This window comes from Parasteatoda tepidariorum, chromosome 4, assembly GCF_043381705.1.
Source record: "Parasteatoda tepidariorum isolate YZ-2023 chromosome 4, CAS_Ptep_4.0, whole genome shotgun sequence".
NCBI classification, from domain to species: Eukaryota; Metazoa; Arthropoda; class Arachnida; order Araneae; family Theridiidae; genus Parasteatoda; species Parasteatoda tepidariorum.
Genome location: NC_092207.1, coordinates 15,264,069 through 15,284,009, shown reverse-complemented (window position 1 = coordinate 15,284,009; position 19,941 = coordinate 15,264,069). Strand labels below are relative to the sequence as shown.

At 30.0% G+C, this 19,941-nt stretch overlaps 1 protein-coding gene across 3 annotated transcripts in view; it reads right to left on the bottom strand.

The window, feature by feature from the left end:
- The window catches only part of LOC107453499 (zinc finger homeobox protein 3), a 186,721-nt gene that overhangs the window by 70,377 nt on the left and 96,403 nt on the right, over positions 1-19,941 (bottom strand). The window lies entirely within an intron of this gene.

Genomic DNA, 19,941 nt, shown 5'->3' with positions numbered 1-19,941 from the left:
GTTTGAACACTAACATCTAAGTGGCGACAAAACAAATCACAACAACAAGGTAGAGCCTATATCCGTGCCATGCAGCATAACAATAACTATTTATTTATCTATTTTTTTTCTGTCGCAAAGAGCAAATGTCGTGGGAGGAAGAAGGGACATTTAAAAAGGGAATGCTCGAGAGACAGTGGGGCTTCGCACGAAACGCAATCCCATTAAATTTATCACCTCGGTATGGCAATGTCAACGAAAATAAATTGCACAATCAATCAAGTGGTCAGCCAAGGACAAAATGCTGGAAAGGCCTTCGTCTCTGATGAAGGCCCGAAATTAATCGTCGCAATTATCCAGTCTGCATGGTAATTGGGAGGGGGTCCATTAAAAAGTACCACAGATAAAGCTTGGCGAAAAATTATCGTTTAAGTGCGTAATGAAGAGGAGGCTTGTCTGTTCATATATGGTCAGAGATACACCGTTTGTAACTTATCAAATCAAGGAGAACTCCCAAGGATTGTAATGGAAAAAAAAAACTGAGAAAATTATTTTTACTTTTAATGAGTAATTCTTTACGACATTAAAGCTAATAAATAGTTGAATTAAATCATCATTTATTTATAAGAACTGCGTCGGGTGACCTCGTGTTTTGGAGATTGAATCGGTAAAACACGAATCTAAGCATAATTTTGCATTCGCAACGTTTGTGAAGAAATTTTTTTAAAAAGGGGGTAATTATATTGTGATCAAACTATAGAACAGTCTGATTATGAAGTATACACTGAGAAAAAAGTGTGGTCTAAACTATAAGAATATGGTTAGATTTACCGTTTTTCAGGCTCTTTGGGAACATAAAAAAATCTCGGCGATTTTTTACAGTAGTGCTTTGGTAATTATTTTTGTAAAATTATCAATAAAATATGGTTGTATAATACGCGATGAAATTTGGTAAATGTGCTAAAATTTGGCTATTTTTATCAATATATCTTACAGCACGGCTTAAAAACCCTTAATTGGGTAAATTTACTTTTCAGTTCATTTACAGGAAATGACGAAAAGTCTATTTACAAGGGAGAAATTTTGTGAAAAGTCCTTTTTCAAAAAATGTGATCTGGAACGATTCGTATTGGGAAAAAAAATTTAATCAGAAAATATTTTTTTTTGCTCCGTTTAAAGGACAATTTGATTATTTCTGTTGCTTTAATACTTCTTTTCTGTTCTATTCTCTACAATGGTAAATCAATGTTTTATAACTGTAAATTATTCCTTGATAGTTTACGAACTTGTAATTCTAAAACCATTGTATTACTTAAAAAACTTCGAAATGAAAATTTAAATTTATAAAAAATAATTAATGGAAATTGCTGGGGGATTATCGCCCCTACTACGAAACATATTAAATAATTATGCATCACAACATTGAGGTAATAGGAATTTTTTTTATGATACAAAAAACAACAATTTAATTTGGTGAATATTAGAAATCGGAAATAATAACACAAAAAAAAAAAAAAAAAAAAAAAAAAAAANAAAAAAAAAAAAAAAAAGAAGGGGAAGAAGAAAAAAAAAATTCCAAGGAAAATGAACTCATAGTTTAATTTACTAACACCAAGAGCACACAAAAAAAAAATTGATTTCCAAAAAATAAAATTTCCAACAGATACTTGTCCATGCAAAATGTAAATAAGCTAAACCCATTGAGTGATTAAACCGTTTTTGGATGCACATCCATCATTATTTTTCTTGCTTTTTCCCCCTATTATTTTTATGGCATCTTTCATTAAGAAAGTCTACTTTAAAATATAACGGCCTCCATATAAGTAATTTCTAAAGCATCATAACAGCTTTCGAAGTAAGCAGACACTAGAACAAAACAACCTTAAAAGATTTGTTTTTATGCCTCTCCAAGAAATATGGGGTATTTAAAAAATTCGCTACGGCCGTAGCAGCACCATCATTCTCCCCCCTCCATAGCTTCCAGACTATTTCGTTAATTATTTTGTTTTCTCTTTCTGCATGCATAAGCCATGACATTTGATTCGTTTATGCTCTAGAAAAAACGAACGCGAGCATAGTTTCTTTCATGAGGTAATTATTCGCCACCCCCAGTATGCTGACAGTCGAAAAAGCCATTGTAATGTAAAATGTGTTGAGGAGAGAAAAGACTGGGGGTAATAAATTTTCTTGGGGGTCTTAACAAGGTACGGTTTGCTCGTTTTTCTGAAGGTAATGGCCGTGTAGAGATATATATATCAGCTGTGACGGCTAGTAGGACCGCACTTTACCACAAGTTACCCAAAGTAATTATGTACACACATAAAAGAGGACTGACTGTTTATTACCATCGGTCGATGGAATGAAATTATACGAAAACGCAAACGATCTGGCAGGCTTTTTTGAAAAGTCGTAACTATAAAGTCATTTTTCGATATTTTTAATAATACTCTTTAAATTTTTGCTTAGTAGGGCAAGGAGTCTATGACAAACCAATCCTAAATTAGGAAATCTAAAGATATCTACTCAATGGGTTAAAACGATTTTGTATTTTTTAACCCCCAACGTAAACGTAAAGGTTAACTCTACATTAGCATTTGCAGAAAAAAGTAGCTTAAAAAAGGAGTTAAGAGGAATTAGAACTTAATATCAATAAAATGTGGGACAGTTTGGTTATACTTATCGATTTGTGCTTAAAAATATTTGCAAGCAGTATATAAAGCATTTTAATTTTTAGTACAAATATCTAAAACGTTTTAACGTTTGAATTAGAATAAAATGAGAAGAACAACAAATGTTTGGCAATCTTAATGACTATAAATAATAAGAAATGAAAGAATTTAAATTTGTGTATATTATAAATTACATTAATTACGCATTGTACATAATTATAAATTATATCAATTACATTAATAAATTTAAGTTGTGTACAGAAAAATTCATCATAAAATTAATTTATATACCAAATAGGGACAATGTTTATGATACAAGCCAAGAAATTTTTGTGAATTTAAAATAATATCATTTGAATTAAAGATTTCTGTAAATGATATCGCTTGATATTGGAGAAATCAGATTTTGACGAATATCCGAAAAAAGTTCCTGAAAGGGTATTTCGGTATAAAATTCTTCAATTTAAAATTTTTGTTTTTCAATTAAAAATGTAAAAAAAAAAAAAAAAACTATTTTACTTATTATAAATTGCCCACGGAAACAAAATTTTTATAAAGTTTTATAATAAGATATACCATACGAAATTATTAAAATAAATTAATATTTTTTCTTCCAAAAAAAAAATAAATAAAATAGCTTGTTAAATCCGGACGGGAGTTCGAAAATAAATTGTAAAGAAGCATCACGACAAATTTCCCGTTTGAATGTTCTTCGCCAATTTGCGAAAATATCCAACATAAAAACGATTTTGATGGTAAAAATTCAATTTAAACGAATGCGAACTGAAATCATAAGCATCTAAATATGTATATCGCAATCGGATGGCACGCAGAGACTTTGAGTAAAACGTGCGACGAGCTTTCATAGGTGAAAATTAAAGAAATCGTCTGAAGAGGTTTTTGGGGTTGGTGAAAATGACACCAATACACCTCTCTTCTAAATCTTGGGCATTGAATTCAAATCCTTCTTTCTCAATTACAACATGTCTACTAGTTTTCCACACTTGGAGTTTTTTTAGTTCCTGATAAAAAGAATGAGTAGGGGGAAAAAAGAAAGAAAGGGAAAAGGACAAACGTGCAGTTAGGGGTGGAGGAAGGTAACAGGAGCTGATGAAACGGGATCTGAAGAAAATGGATCTACTTGTCCTCCGCGTTTCAATTTGATGAGGTTACAATAGGAAGAGACATTGGCACTACTCCGTCACATTCAGATTTTTTTTTTTTTGAGAACGTAATAAAGAAAAGGAATGCAAGGTGAATAGATTCGAATTCGATTCTTCTGAATACTTCCCCGGCTTTACTTTCGCTTTCTTTCTTTAAATTTAATCGATAGCAAGCTTACATACAAATTTCTAATTTTAGATTCATTTTGGTAAGCAATGCTGGGAAGCAATGTTGTTAATACCACACTTGTGGATGTAGTTTAAAAGGTTAAAAATAAAAAAAAATTAAGTGAAATGTTTAGCAAACTTGAAAATTCAAGCTTAAAAACAGCTTAAATATGTATTAACAGAAAGCTGTTTGATAAACTATTTAAAATCGAAAAACTTTGAAAGACTCGTATTCAAGTATGAAAATAAGTACGCTATATTCTAAATAAAATTAGAGTTACTATCGTCAATTTTCTGACTAACAACAAGCTCCATACTTACGATTGACAAGTCTAAAAACTACAGTGTTCTCAAAATATTAGTTAACGCGTTCTTTTGTGTCTAAAATATTAGTGGTATGTCGCATAACTGAAAAGAGAAAGGTTCAAATTTAATGTTCGTAAAGAAAAAGATATTTAATTGCTTTAAATGCACTGAGTGTAAATCATTGCAATATTGATAATAATAATAATAAAAACAGAGGTTATTTTTAATACATTTTGACTAGTTTAAAGAATTAAAGTAGCCACATTTTTTAAACTTTTACTATTGAATAATCAGTCATGCACATTCATTCCTCATTTTCTTAATAAATAAACAAATAAAATATATGGTAATCGTAAAAAGAGTTGAATTAATAAAACAAGTTACTAAGAACATACTATAACAAATTATTTTTAATTTCATTCATACAATTACTTTTCATAAATACTGTTAGCGAAAGCGGTTCTAAAAGTTTAAAACCAAAATTACATTACAATCAGAGCTAATCATAAAACCCTTCATTAGTAAACAGCTTTATTCAAAATCCCAGTAGATTTCAATTAAAGTTTATTGAAACAATCTTTTCTTCTGTTTCTACATCTTTTACAAGCAGAAGTTGGCGACATTTTTTTTACCTCTCTAAAACATAAAACGAAGAAAAAGAATTATACGACAAATTAAAAAAAGAGGATCTAAAAATTTTAACCTTTTTTTTATATTTTTACCATCCCAGTTATTTTAGATGACACGGCATAAAGAGAAGAGGGGGTGGGGGGTCACAAAGAAAATAAAAAAAATAACAAAAAAAAAGTAGTCACTCGGCGATTAAAAACATCCTTTTCCATTAATTAAAGGCAGCAAATTACGTCACTCGTTTTAAGTCCATTTCATTTCGGGAAATGTCTCCGCAAATCGTGGGAGGGCGCGAAAAAGGGAGGACCTTCGAAAATCTATTTTAGGATCCCTTACCACCCCCCACGCCACTTGAAAGGAAGGAGCACTTCCATTCTTCGTTCCCGTTAATGAATAAAAAAGAGGAATTGTGGGTGAGAGGGGAAAGGCATTAAGAAAAATCCATTAGCAAAGACAGTGGATGGCAAGACGGGTTACTTCAATCCGAAGACGGAAGACAGACGGTGCCAAAACAAAGACCCTACCACCGAAAATCTTTCTTTTTAAGTATTCAAGAACCTGGCAACAGTAAATATAATTAATATACCTCAGGCTACGCTCCCTGCTAAGGAAAATCTCTGAATATTTTAAGGAAATATCTCAGTTAAAATCAAATATCTAAGTTCTCTCTTGAAATGCTCTCTGACTGTACTGGTAAAAAGTATAGAATGTTCTGCGATTAAACGCGGTAAGCAGAGGTTAAAAGGAATAAATTATTTGTTTAACCATAGCTAGCAGGTTATAAAATGTTCTCAGGCTGAAAGGAGAAAACAGAATATTATATTCTTAGTTTAACCATAGCTTGCATGTTATAAATTGCTTTCAGAAGGCTTGCATGTTATAAATACTTTCAGATAAATGTTCTCAGATTAGGAGAAAAAATATTATATTCTTTGTTTAACCACAGGTTGCATACCCTATATTGTTCTATTATTAAACGGAGAAGTCGGGAACAATCTATGGTTAAAAGAAGAAACCAGAGGTGAAAAGTAAAAACTGACTAAAATTAAGAGAATGATTTTTTTTAAAAGTATAAGATATTTACGATTGTTTGACTGATTTAAGTGTAAAATGCTTTATGGAAACAGGTAGCCAACAGTTAACAAACTCATAGAATGTTCTATGATTAAACAAAAAGGCATCGGTGCAATTTAGAATGTTCCAAAGTTAAACAGATAACTATTATATCGTTAAACATAAGGACAGAGGCGTAAGTGCTTGTAGACCATTATATGAATCACAGTTTTTAACGTGATTGTTTTGATACAGAATTGACTGAAGAATATGAATTATTGCTTCATTAATGTTTGAAAACTTAACTTATATGTGATTATAAGGAAATGTAGCTAGGAGTTCTTAACCAGGGTTGAATATAGAGAATATTAGATAACTAATAAGTAACTTCTGAGCTAGATCATTAATATTTACAGTTCATTCAATGTCTCAAATTCTATGCGAACAATACCCCCAAGAGTTTATGCAACTTAGTGCCCTTAAGGGTCACGTTCTTAAACTATTCTAAAAAAATAAATAAATAAAAAATAATTAGTAACTCAGTGTTTTTTTCCAGAACATTTAAAATTGCATAGAGCATCTTACATTTTTACTTCAAAAAACATAAATAATTAATTGTCTTTAAAGACGATAAACCAATAATGTTAAAAGTCTATCCATTAGTTTAATAACAGTAAAAATGCATTAAAATTAATATCAAATGTACTTATATGTACGAAAAAGATGCTAGGCAGCAAAGCAGGCAGGCAGGCATCAGTAAATCAATCAGGACAGCACGCGTCAGACGAGGAAAAAGAATAGGATTAAGCACTCGGGTCCCCCCTGCTTGTTAACAGCTAAAAGACTGCAGCGTTAGTAACATGGCTAGATGAAAGGATTGATTTCATTAACGAATCCCCTACTCTTGTTCTCTTCTGTTCGATCGGTGCAGGATTACCCCAACTTGCTTTCAAACGAATATAACGCTATAGAATTTTCGAATCCAAACTCACTCAACTTTAAAAAAAAATAGTTCATTTTGGCTAAAAAGTTCTTGACTCGATTTTAATTTGATGGTAGAAAAACAAGCCAAAAAGGAAAATGATAATTTAAAATTTGAAACTATGACAGAATATAAATAACGAAAAGAAAAAATCTGAAGCCAGTAAACACGGTTTGGTATGCAGCGTTAATCAGAAGTAGAATATTTACCTTTGAACATTAAAAATTACAATAAAAATCTAAACAGCTAATATAGCTCAATTAACGGTCTAGATTGTTGAGAAAATGTTACAGGAAATCGGGGTCAAGAGCTGGACAAAGGTAGCAGCGGAAAATTCCTGATAGAAGTAACTTTTGGAGACAGACTTGGCCTCTAACAGGCTGAAGAGCTACAGAAGAGGAAGAAATAGTCTAGAATAAATTTTTTAACAAAATATAAAAACATAAACATAATTAATAAAAATATAAAATAAACACACTTATTAAGTAGAAAAGTCAAACGATTATATCTCCTTCAAAAAAAAATCAACTTTGCGTAACTTGTCATAGAGAAGAGATCTACGCAAAACTATGCCTGTACGCTGCAACCAACAATACAACTCAACAAATATGATTATTCTAGAAAATTTTTTTATAAAATTAAACGTTACATAGGTTCTACACTGACGCGAATGCTTCACCTAAAGCGTCTAAAAAAATGAAACGTATCAATCGACTCCAAAGCGAACGTTCTAATTCTGAGTTGTACTGGCATGCATTAATTAATTAATAAATAAATATTGTTTATGTTAATTTCATTCCCTCTTTTCTAAATAGAGAGACGAAAAAATTCAAGTTGAGAAGATTATAAATGTCGCTACTGCCATGCCTACAGTAATAAATGGACTGTTGATTTAAAAACAAATTCTCAAAGTCTCTTTCTCTCGCAGTTGCCAACTTAGAACAGCCATCTTAGCATCCCTTGTGTTAATGATGCTTAATCCAATAATGCGGTCGCTCCCATCGCATCCACTAATCGAGTTAGACCATCGTCCAGTCGTCTATCTGTCGACCCCTGCCAGATCCCTTTTCCCTCTTCTTTTACTTCCGCGACTCTGATTTAGTTGTCGCGCTTCATCAAACCAGGCCGGCTTTCCTTGGGACAAAGAGCGCGTGCTCCGACCACCCCCGCCTCCCACACTTGTCTTCGAGGACAAAGAAAGAGAGAGAGAGAGAAAAAAAAAAGAACTTTAGATTAATAAGGAGGATTCCTTTATGTAGTTAATGTATTCAGACGAATAATATCATTAATAAGACTTCTTTTATGGCTTTATTTTCAGTTTAGGGACTGATGGCTCTGGCAACTTGTAAACTAATCAAGATATGAATGTTATTCAGAAAAGAAAAATGAAAAACTTTAATCTAATAAGATTAATAATATGTTTTTTTTTCTTCCTTTTTTTACAGAGGCATCAATTGAGAAGTCACAGAGGTATGTGCCTTCTGGACGCTAAAAACTTGAAAAATGAAATGTGATTTAAGATTTTACCCTAGTGTTTAAGGAGTGTCTAAGTGTATAAACGTTAAAAATTTTCCAGCAAATTTTCCGACTAAAACCGATGGATCATACAGGATCTAACATTGTATGAAATATATTTATTAAATCAGAAACGATGTTAAATTACAAACAGTAAATATTATTTTTATTCAAGTAGAAAAATACAAAAAACAGTCATAAATAATCGAGATTTAAAATTAAAAAATCATTACTAAAAAATATGGTTACATCTGAAACCATTTTGGTATTGTTATGACAACAACAAAAAAATTAAAAGCGAATTCTTTAAAGTGCGACTTGTAAGTCGCCAAACTAATTTCAGAAAATACATTGTGGGAGAAAAACAATTGCTTACACGAATCCATCAACTTGTAAACGAGCTTTATTCCGCAAAAATGGACGAATTTTAAATAGAAATGAAAGGGCGAATTCTGAGAATTTTTACTCGCCATATGCGGTCATGTACAGCGGTTCAGTGCATGAGATAATAAGAACAATTATTTGGCGAATTTTTTCGCTGCTATGCTTGAAAAATATCCATTTGCATATGCGCCAGGATTATAGGATCGTAAAAAGCGCCATAAATCGTAGCTAAACGAGAAAAGACACGAGTTTCGCCAGAAGCGCGTGTTTAACTTCAACCATAACTGACACAGGTGTAGGGAAATTACGTTAACTAGAATGACAGAGAGAAGGTGCATCTAGATGGCTTAAGTGAGATAAAAAACTGAATAAAATATTTTTAACTGCTTTTTCGGCAGTTGTGTATTATGAAAAATATCTCTTTTTAAAACTGAATTACGTTAGGTTCAAATGAATTAAGGTCAGAACTTTTGTTACGAAATTTAAAATAAAGTTACTACCAAGTGTTCATTTGTGTTTTTATAATGTATCTGAATGAATGTTAGAACAATAGCTGTACTTCAAATAAAAGCAGATATCATTCGGACTAGACAAGCGACAAGTCTTAGTTTTAATTACATGTACTAAGTAAAAAAATTTCAATTTAAAATTCATTTAAATTTCAAAAAACTTATAAAACTTGGTTAAACTTAAAATAATAAAATTATCCTCTAACATCACTTATATTGGAATAACATTTATATAAATAAATAAGAATTATCGAATATTATAATTGGATTATTCAAAAAGTTATAAATCAAATTTAAAATATCAAACATAAGTGGCAGTTTTACGCTATCGAATCAGATTGATTTATAAATTACTTTTCTTAAAAGTTAAAAATCTTTTTTAAATTATCAAGTATTATAATGGAGGAAAGTACTCATAGATGAAAATTATAAATATGTCTACAATTTAAATTATTTAAAATGCGTTTACGGCAAACTAATTAAAAATTCAAATAAATAAATAAATTGACAGTTTAATAATATATATCCAATTTAAATAATTAAAAAATAAAATCTAGTGGTCTTATACATTTGAATTTAAAGAAAAATAGCAAGCAATATATTGAACAAAACAAACAAAAAAATTTTTTAAAAAATTAAATTAAATCATATTTGAATTAAATGATTTAAACGAACTTGCATTGTTTTTAAACTAAGAATATGGAAACATAAATAGTATTTAAATTGTTCAGCATTATCTATTAGTTGAAATTATTTTTTGAATTAAAGGAATAAGGAAAATGATTTTAGATTTTAAACTACTCAAAATGCTCGAAAAACAAATTAATACAGTATGATTGTTAAATTCTTCGAAATTATATATAACTGTCATTGATATGAAATAATACTAATAATTTTAAATGAAAAAAAAGAAGGTAATTCACACAAAAGTAGCTTATTCAATAACTATTGAAGTCAAAATGTATCTCAATAAATTTTAGTAAAATGCTGTATTGTGAATAAAGGCTAGATTACCTCCGGCTCCGTATTCAAGGAGCATTATTTTTAATTAGATGCACTTTTTAAATGCAAAAACATAAAATTAATTTAATTTGAAAATATGTATTTTAAGAAAACAACTTTCAAAAGAAAATGTAATTTGAGAAGCTAATTTGAAAAACATTAGTAAAAGAAGTAATTTTTTTATTATAAAATAAAATTCAATAACAATATCATAATTAGGTTGCTTTAAAAAAACAACATTAAAAGTGCTCCGAATTAAAACTAAAATATCATTAAAAATGTAATTTGTTTTCTTATTCTAATGTTAAACCTATCCAGATTCAATATTTTTTTTCTTCAAGACTTTTGAATTTGGAACATTTATATTCTTTAAGCACTCATTTCTCTTTAATTCTTCCTTCTAATCACATTCCAATCCCCTAATCTAGAATCAAAATTGTTCTGAAAGCAGCAAATTACTCGTCTGCTCTGTTTAAATAGCCAAATAATGGGACCGGGAAAATAGCGCAATAATTGAGCTGCTGCTATTCGATTATAAATGATTTAAAAATCTTCCCTTTTTTCGACGTTTTACTCAAAACAACAAACAAATAACATTCGAATTTTGTTTTTATACATCCTCATTTCGAACTTTAATTTTGTCTCTTCTTTTTTTTTTCTCCCACTCCGCCTGATCCTTTTCTAAAAGTTAAATAGATGACTCAAGAAAAGAGCAATTTGATTAAATTCCAAACACGATAGAGTTTCCTCCTCCCCCCCCCATTCCTTCCCATGATACGAGAGCTAAACAAAAAGGCCTTCAGGCAGAAATTCCCAGTAATGTTTAAAATGAGAAAACAAAGCTACGTAACATCCAGCTCCGCGCTTAGCAAGCTTCTAACTCACTTTATCCAGTTTGATAAAACATCCCGATGATACACGAAGAAACATATTAAACAAATATGACGCGATATCTAGGAAGAAAATAATTTATTCGAAATAATTTTTAACACTTAGGGAAAAATAAAATTGTAAATTTAATCAGGGGTGGCCGTTAGGAATTTCTCGACGATAAGTCGGAACTTCTTCGACAAGAGGGTACAATCAAAATGTTTAAATTAATTGTGTTAATTTAACATACGAAAATGTGTTTTCCTAACGTAACTTCCATTCTTTCTAGACGAGAAAGCATATTTAGTTTTTTGCATCAGTTTAACAAGCATAAAGGCAAAAATAAAGTCATGTTTGATTTTTTTTTAACTTTCATTGCAAATATTATAATAATACTAATGAAATGTGCTGCAAGATGCACAACAAGTGGAAATTAAAACACAGGTGGCAACATCTGAATCACAATTCTTCTCATTTTCCATAGAAAAATCAAAAAACGTTAGTTTCTGTCATTTGTGATTGATAATGATATCTTAACAGATTATTAAATGCAACGTTAACGAACGAAATCTTTATAAACAGAAGCACCAATTCGTTCGCAAATTGGAATAAATTTTGACGTATGATGCAATTTGCAGCTGCCACTGTCCATCTTTATCTTTAACACAATAATGGCGAAAATTAAAAGTAATTTTAACAGATCAGAGAGTATATGTAAATATGATTACGTATTGTAATAAATATTGTAAAAATTTTTATTAATGTAATTGAATTACTCGTTTTTTTACTAATGCCATTGGAAGCCTATTACTTTTAAGATATAATGTGCACTAGGTGCAAATATCTGCTTAATTTGATGTGCAGTACTTTTGCATTATTACTTAACAATAAGTAATTAATAAGCATTTATTATACCTTAGTGGCTTACTATCATTGATTAAAAGACACTAGCATTCAGTTTACCACGTTAAAAAAAATATTTTTTATACGTATATAATAATGGGAGCACGTGATATATAGAACTGTTACAAATTTCTCGTTATATTTATAATACATCATATATTTTTATAATGAATTTATGTCAGGCAAGCGAATATTATTTTACATCTCATTTACACATTTTTCAAAATGTTAAATTAAAAAAGTCCAAGAAAGAATAAAAGTAACTGAAACTCAGTAATTGTCACCTAATTTAGGTATATAAAGCTGAGAAATTTAATAGAGTTTAATAATTTATAAACCTGAACAATATCTGCAAATAAATTAAAAAAAGAGTAACCAGCAATTCAAAACTTTTAAAGTAACTTAGAAGGATTTCGATTGAACTATTATTAAAACTGAAATATACGCAAACATGAAATGTCTATTTTTTTATTTTTAGATATTATCACATATACATAACTAAGCTGGAAGAATGATTTAACACTTCGGGTATTTTCAAATATTTAATGCCAATAATTTACACCCGGGGATAAAATCCGGGTAAAATTACTGTTCTTTAAAGTAATGACATTTCTGGTTTTAAAAAAGAAAAAAAAACTACTAAGTGCACTAAGGTAAAACTAGCAAATTTTATCTCATATTCTTAAACCATATTTAATAATTAATTCTACCAGAGTGTTTCAATAAAAAATACTGAACTTTGGTGTTTCCATAGAGCCAGAAACACCATTAAGTTCACCATATTCCGGTAGCTTTGACTATACTTTTTTTTCTCAGTGCACAACGGAAGTTAACACTAATAATTCATTCATTAAAAAAAAAATTTACTTGAAACAATAAACAAACATCAATTAATACATGAAACCACTCTATCGAATAAAAAACTCTATGCAATTAAAGCAAGTTTAGAAGTAATCAATAACGTTAAAAAATAGTGTGAAAACAGCTTGGATAAATAACGCTCATTTTTCTAATGATGATGCCCTAATATCCCACGTGATTAACAACCTGCAGGAAAAATTAGATCCCTTTTGGCAACCGATGTTTTACCAAAAAACGTGCGACTCAGTGCCGGGCATAATTTATCCGGGCAATTAATGTGGCCACAAATTTGCAATCTCTACACATGCAGGATTATTAGTTGCCACGTGCCGCAATTACCTGACGAAAGGAAAAAAATGGCCCAGGAGAAAAAACAGGATAGAAAATAATTAAGAAAAAAAAAGGCGTATTTGCTTTAATTGCTGTCACAACGTTATGAAGCATAAGAGGCGCGAGTGTTTAATAGTGCCCCACTTTCATTACCGTGCCTAGTGTCGCACAAAATAGGCATCTGTTGAATATGTATTAAGCAAATAATTTGAGGGTACAGCGTGTTTATCGCCTTTAATAAGCGGGAGTTCCAGCAATCGATAAGCTTAAGGATTAAGCCACCGCGGGGTTGTTTCGAACTACACTTTTGTTCTGCGTCGAATAAATGAATGTTCTTGGATAGAATGTAAGGCCTTTGTGAACATGACACGTGACTTCAAATCAGAGAAGTGGTTTGTGAATAAGGTGAGTTAATTTGATTATAACATTTTGAAAAAGAACTCTCCCTTCATTTCGTATGTGTTATTGTCATTAAGATCGTTGGCATCATGAATAAAATCATATTTGAATTATCATCAAGTATAAGTTGTAACATGCAAGATTTTTCAAATAAATATTAACTAAATATAATAATATATATATTTCTTTAAATATATAGATAAGAAACTGAAAAAAACTTTTTAAAGCTGTATATTATTAGTAAAATATTATTGAATGCAAGTTTTTCTAAAAAAAATAACAGCATAATTATGCATCAATTATAAGTTCTGCACAAAATATGTCATGTATAACATGTTCTCGTTTACACTACGAAATTCATAAAGTATAACATATACACGAATTATGAGATTTAAAAATGAGGGGGACTCGATTAACGAAATTATTGCTCGAAGAAACAAAACTGTTACTTTTCAAAATACAAATTTCCACAAAATTTGTACGATATTTTTGATATCAAATATATTCATAACTTAGTGAGTACAAAGAAAAATATATATAAAAAGACTTATAATCTATTAATGCTAGTGGAATATGCATATATTAAACCTTTAGGAAAAAAAGTCCATTTTTTTTCTTGGATTAATAATAATTTCATATATTTTATATATTATTATAACAAAAATTTTAACTATCAATTCCGAAGTCTTAACTCCATTTGTATGAAATGAAATTAGAATAAAGACTACTACCAATTCTATCGAATTATGATTCTATCCCTTCTTTTCTTTTTTCAATCTTTTCTTATTCTTTTCCACTTTTTATCTGCTTTCTTTCCTATCAATTTTCACCAATATTCTTCAAAACGTAAATTTAGCTTGCAGCGAACTAGTTCCATCTTGTTTGGCCATCCCCTGACCACTATGCTTGGTCATCGCGTGATGCTTTTTAATTACTCGCGTGTTCGAATCGAGAACCCCTTCCCACCCTCTCATCTCCTTTTTCTAGACAATGGCTTGCTAATACTGAGAAATTGTGAATAGGTAGTGGGTGGGAAAAAACGGGGGGGGGGNGGGAGCTTAATGAGGGGGAGGGGAAGAAAATGAGACAGCCTGCGAAAAGGGGTGGGGGTGGAGAACGAGACGCGAAAATGACGTGAGGAATAAAATGTTCGCATGCATATCCAGTCCTAAGGTTTAACTAATAGGCATTACGCGAGCGGGCAACTTGTGCAGTGTTCATTAGTTATAATTGAGTCACGGTTTTAGGCCTGTTTAATGCGAAAGTTCAAGTGATTGTTGTTGATATTATAATAATTTCACTCGGTTCTCATCATTAGTTTCGTGGAAATTGCGTGGTGAAAAATTATCAAATACCTGAGTAATCGTCTGCATTTATGGCAAATGAAGGTTTTGTATTTTACAATAAATCAGTGGCAACAACTCGCTTATTGCGCACGATCCTATTTGTCTTTTCTTTTTTTTATATACCTCCGCAACCACACAATCAAAGTTTTGCAAAACAATCAACTTTTAATTTAGGGCGGACGCATGGAAAAACTTGCTCAATCCGTTTTGCTGATTTGTTCAATCGAGTTTAATTCAGATTGATAATTAACTGACTGGTATAGAAAGTGAGTAAAAATTGCACAATATTATAATGCAGTGGAAGCAATATCAATCCCAGATATTTTTCTTTCAAAAGAATATAGCTATTATAATTTTTTTTCAATTATTGTAAGAGTTGTCTAATTATCTTAGGAAAGCACGGTTTCAAGTTTCTGTGGAAAATCAACTAACATTAACGAAAACAAAGTTCGGCTTTGCTAGTTTAAAAAAAAAATGATTTGAGAAGGCAATTAGCAGAACAATTTTATTAAGTTTGTAAATTCATAGCTTCCATCTCATTATTTAAAACTGCGACCACACAAAAAAGGATATTAAAAATAAAATTGATAGGCAATCGCTTGTTATTCAAGCCAATTTGATGCGAGGCAGTTAAATGTGTAAAAAAAGATTGCAGAAGAATAACATTATTACACTTTGTAAAAAAAAAAATTATAATAAAAGTAATATTACAGTGGAATTCGAGTTCATTCTCACGTGAAATATAATTATCGAACTAAATTAAAGAAAACATTTTCACTTGTTTTTAAAAACGATAAAAAAAAATGGCGCACAAAAAAAAAGAAATGGAACTAAAAAAATTCGTTCAACTCAACGAAAGAAATTAACTTTTAGAATAATGATTAAAACTTTAATATCAAGTAATATATTGACGTGGATGAGCTAAACTATAGTCTGGTATAACAAACGAGCTGAAAAATGTTAGATTATTACAGACGTTTTTGAATTAAAAGATTAAGTATTTTAAAGAGTAAAAGTTATAAAATGGTTAGCGTTTAAGCAATACTTAATGGAGTCTAAACTATTTCCTATGACAGATGGGAAATTCCATTCTGTTAATTACTTCAAAGAAAAAAAACTGATTACGCAAGCAGGAAATCAGGTATTTTGGAATATTAATTTATAGCTAATGAAGTATTTCGCGGTAAATTGCTGCAATCGACGAATTACGCAATATTTACGGTTCTATTAATGATAAATAATTATATTTAAATGAAAATAAACTAGTTTTAAGAATAAAATCAAAACAGTTTATGAAAGCTTAAACGTAAATTTCAACGCAAAAAAGAATGCTATTTAAAACACTTGTGACAGTTATATTTTTATGTTAGTCTTAGGGGGAAAATGAGTGCGTGTTCATAGATTTGATACATTTCAGATTAGAATTTATAAAAATATCAAATTATAACAATTGAAAGTGGACTTAGGAAAGTTTTGGATTAATTATAATAAAAAAATGCAACAAAAAGCAAGAATATAAAAAAAGAAACCAAATACACTATTATTGAGCTATTCTATTTTTATGTTAGTTGTAGAAAAAAAAATACACGCATGCTTACAGATTTGATACACTTCAGATTTGAATTTATAAAAAAAGATGAAAACTTTAGAATTGAAACTGATTGATAGTCAGAATAACAAAACATACGTGTTAATTAAAATAAAAAATGTAGCAAAAAATATTAAGACGAAAATTAAAAAAAAAAGACTTTAATTAAATCTTCTATTATTGAGCAAAATAAACGCCTGATTAAGATACGCTTAATAATATATTAACAAGTGTTTCCTACAATTTCGAAGATGCATCATTTTATTATATCAAACATTCACAAGCATTCATGGAAAGAAAAAAAATCTGGATTCATTTATTTTAGTGCATGTAACGTAATTAGCGAGTTAATGTAACTAAATAAAATACAAAACATATCGTTTTGCAGAAACTAATAAAGGTAAATGAAATCACCTAACACCGTACTGCTTGTCGTGTGTGAGATTTTTACTATGCTTATTAATAATGACCGTGACGTAGATGTGGACCTAATAGGGTGGGCATTACATTAAACTAAACACGTGATTCTCTGCTGCTCTACTTAATTTTAAAACCAAGTTCTTTTCAAAATAATTCTATACATGATTGTAAGAAGATATTAAAACTAAGATTGTTTTATATTTGATAAACAAGAGTGTTAAAAAAGGCAATTTAGTAAATCATGTAATAGACGTGAAGCTGACTCATCAATGCATTTACAGACAGAAAAAGAAATGAAGAAAATAATTCCGACAATTTTCTCATTTCCGAAAAAGGTCTTGAAGAGCATCACACCCCTGAGGGGCCAAGAAGGGGTGCACGTCTGCTCTCCATCGTTAATTAGAACAGAAACAGATGTTCGCGCGATAAATGTGATTCAGTATTTGCAAATGTCAAGACAGAGGAAGGGGGGAATTCGCGCAAGCTGTTTACATCTTACAGATTTAATTCTTCTTATTCATTTAATAATAGCTCAGGGCACAAAGCAATCATCAGGATTAATGATTAGTACAATGTTTTGAAAAATCAGGAAGAAAATTAGATAAACAAAGTAGCAACTTAATGTTAATGTCTCAAGAATGCATAGTTTGCAACGGAAGCTTCAAGTTTATGAAAATTCAATTGTTTAAAAAAACACTTCAAAATAAAAAATTAAGATAGTTGTTACGCAAAGTTAATCTCTCAACTAGGTTTTTTCCGACATAAATTGCGTTTCTGTTAGGGCACAATTTGCACATTTGCCAAAATTACTAACAAATCCTTCGAAAGCTTTCAATCAAATTTCAAAGAATAGATTATATTTGTAATCATGATAGGTTTTAACAACCAAAGATATGCGGAAAAGTTACACTATAGGCGCTTAATAGAATAAGTAATTTAATTAATTTACTAGGCAGTTTATATATTCCAAAATTACTAACAAATCTTCAAAAGATTTCAATCAAATTTCAAAGAATAGAATATATTTGTAACCATGATAGGCTTTAACAACCAAAGATATGTACAACCAAAATACATTATAGGCGCTTAATAGAATAATAAAGAGAATCAGTAACAGTTTCCATAATTGTTGGGTGTTTTTCGCAATCCAGTAAGCATGTATTTCCGTTCTATGAACTTTGTTTTCTGTTTTATTAATAAATAAACATTATAAAGTAACTTTATCTTCATTAAAAAAAAAACGTTCCTTAGATGGCTAAACGGTAACAAATGCTTAACTTGCAGCCTCAAAAATGTTTTGCTTAAAATTATACGTTGTAAAAATGCTATTCTTCTAATTATAATGAGGGTGAAACTCATATTCTGTGTCTAACTGTGCACTTTAAATTTTGAAAAAATATAAAACGTGAAGCATATAATCAGTACTTTAAAGTACAGCACGTTGCTGATTTGCTGTACTTTCATAAGGAATTAAATTGAATCCTATTTCTGTTCAGTTTGAACAATATAGTTTAGGCAAGTTTAAGAAGAGCAATATTATGATTCAACTTAGTATAAGATTACAGTCACATCAAATTTAAATGATAATAAAATCGAACAAGCTCAAAACTTTCTGAAGTTGTAATTATAAGCTACGTTTTCAAATGAAGTTAGGGACAAATATTAATAGAATTAATGCAAATGATTAAGCGGTTACTAGCTCTTTAAAGAAATGTTAACTACTAAATGTTAACTACTAATGTCCCTACTAAAGTTCGCTAGAAATCGCTAATTTCTTATGTTTGTCGAATTAGGGAGAATGTAGTATAAAAGTTGCTAGAATTGGACATGAGCTACAGTAACGTGAGGGTAATTTTAAAAAAAAATTCATGATTGTCAGCAAATACGAATATTTGATGGTTTGACTTCTACGGATACCTTGGAGCGGCGTATTAACACAGATTCTTACGCGTCTTTAAAAGTTATTAAAGCAAGTTATTAACAGAAGAAAATCAGACAAGTAGCAAAGAACTTCATCAAATTTGTCAGCAAACTACACTAACACTTCTACAATGTACAGTTTATCGTATTTGCAACGAATCATTTTAGGTTGAGTTTATAAAACTAAGTGTGCCAGCGGCTACGATTGCCGAATCAAGTTTTGTTTCCTTGTACCTGTTGCGAATCATCTTACAACGAAAACTCGTTAATTCATTCTACTCCTTTTTTTAAAAAAAAAATTTAATAACAGAACCAAAAAGGAATGGAAATAAAAAATAAGTAACGAAAAGAAAAACTTTAAACAGATAAATTAGATCATGCATTCAAAGAATTCTGAAAATAAAACAAGCTAAATTGCATAGCATAGTAATAAATATAAATTTGAATTCTATTAGATTTTATCACAGAGAGAATTTGCTTTTTATAAAGATCGGCGCAAGGCGAAAACGATGCGTACACAAAAACTTTAGAAATGACTAATGACTCAAAACATTTGACTTTTTGTTACGCTTTAGATTCATCCCAAAAACAATATTTTAAATACAGCACAATATCGCTAAGATATTTGTATAAAATCTCCTGCAAGTTGTATGCAAAATTTCATTCCTCTCGTAATGCATCACAAATACAATTAGGCTAAAACTTGATAAGAATTGCAGAGAAATGGATAAGAACGATAACAGGATATGTCTTCGAACTAAGTTCGGTAATGCATCACCAAATGTCCATTACTTTTTCAAAACATTGTACATTGAACATTTAGGATAATAACGTATTGTTAAGTCCCTGTTTCTGCTAATAAGAAAATTCAACTTAACTCAGAACAGCTACATGTATATGCATAAAAATTAATAATGTTAAAGATATATTTAATTTTCGTAAAA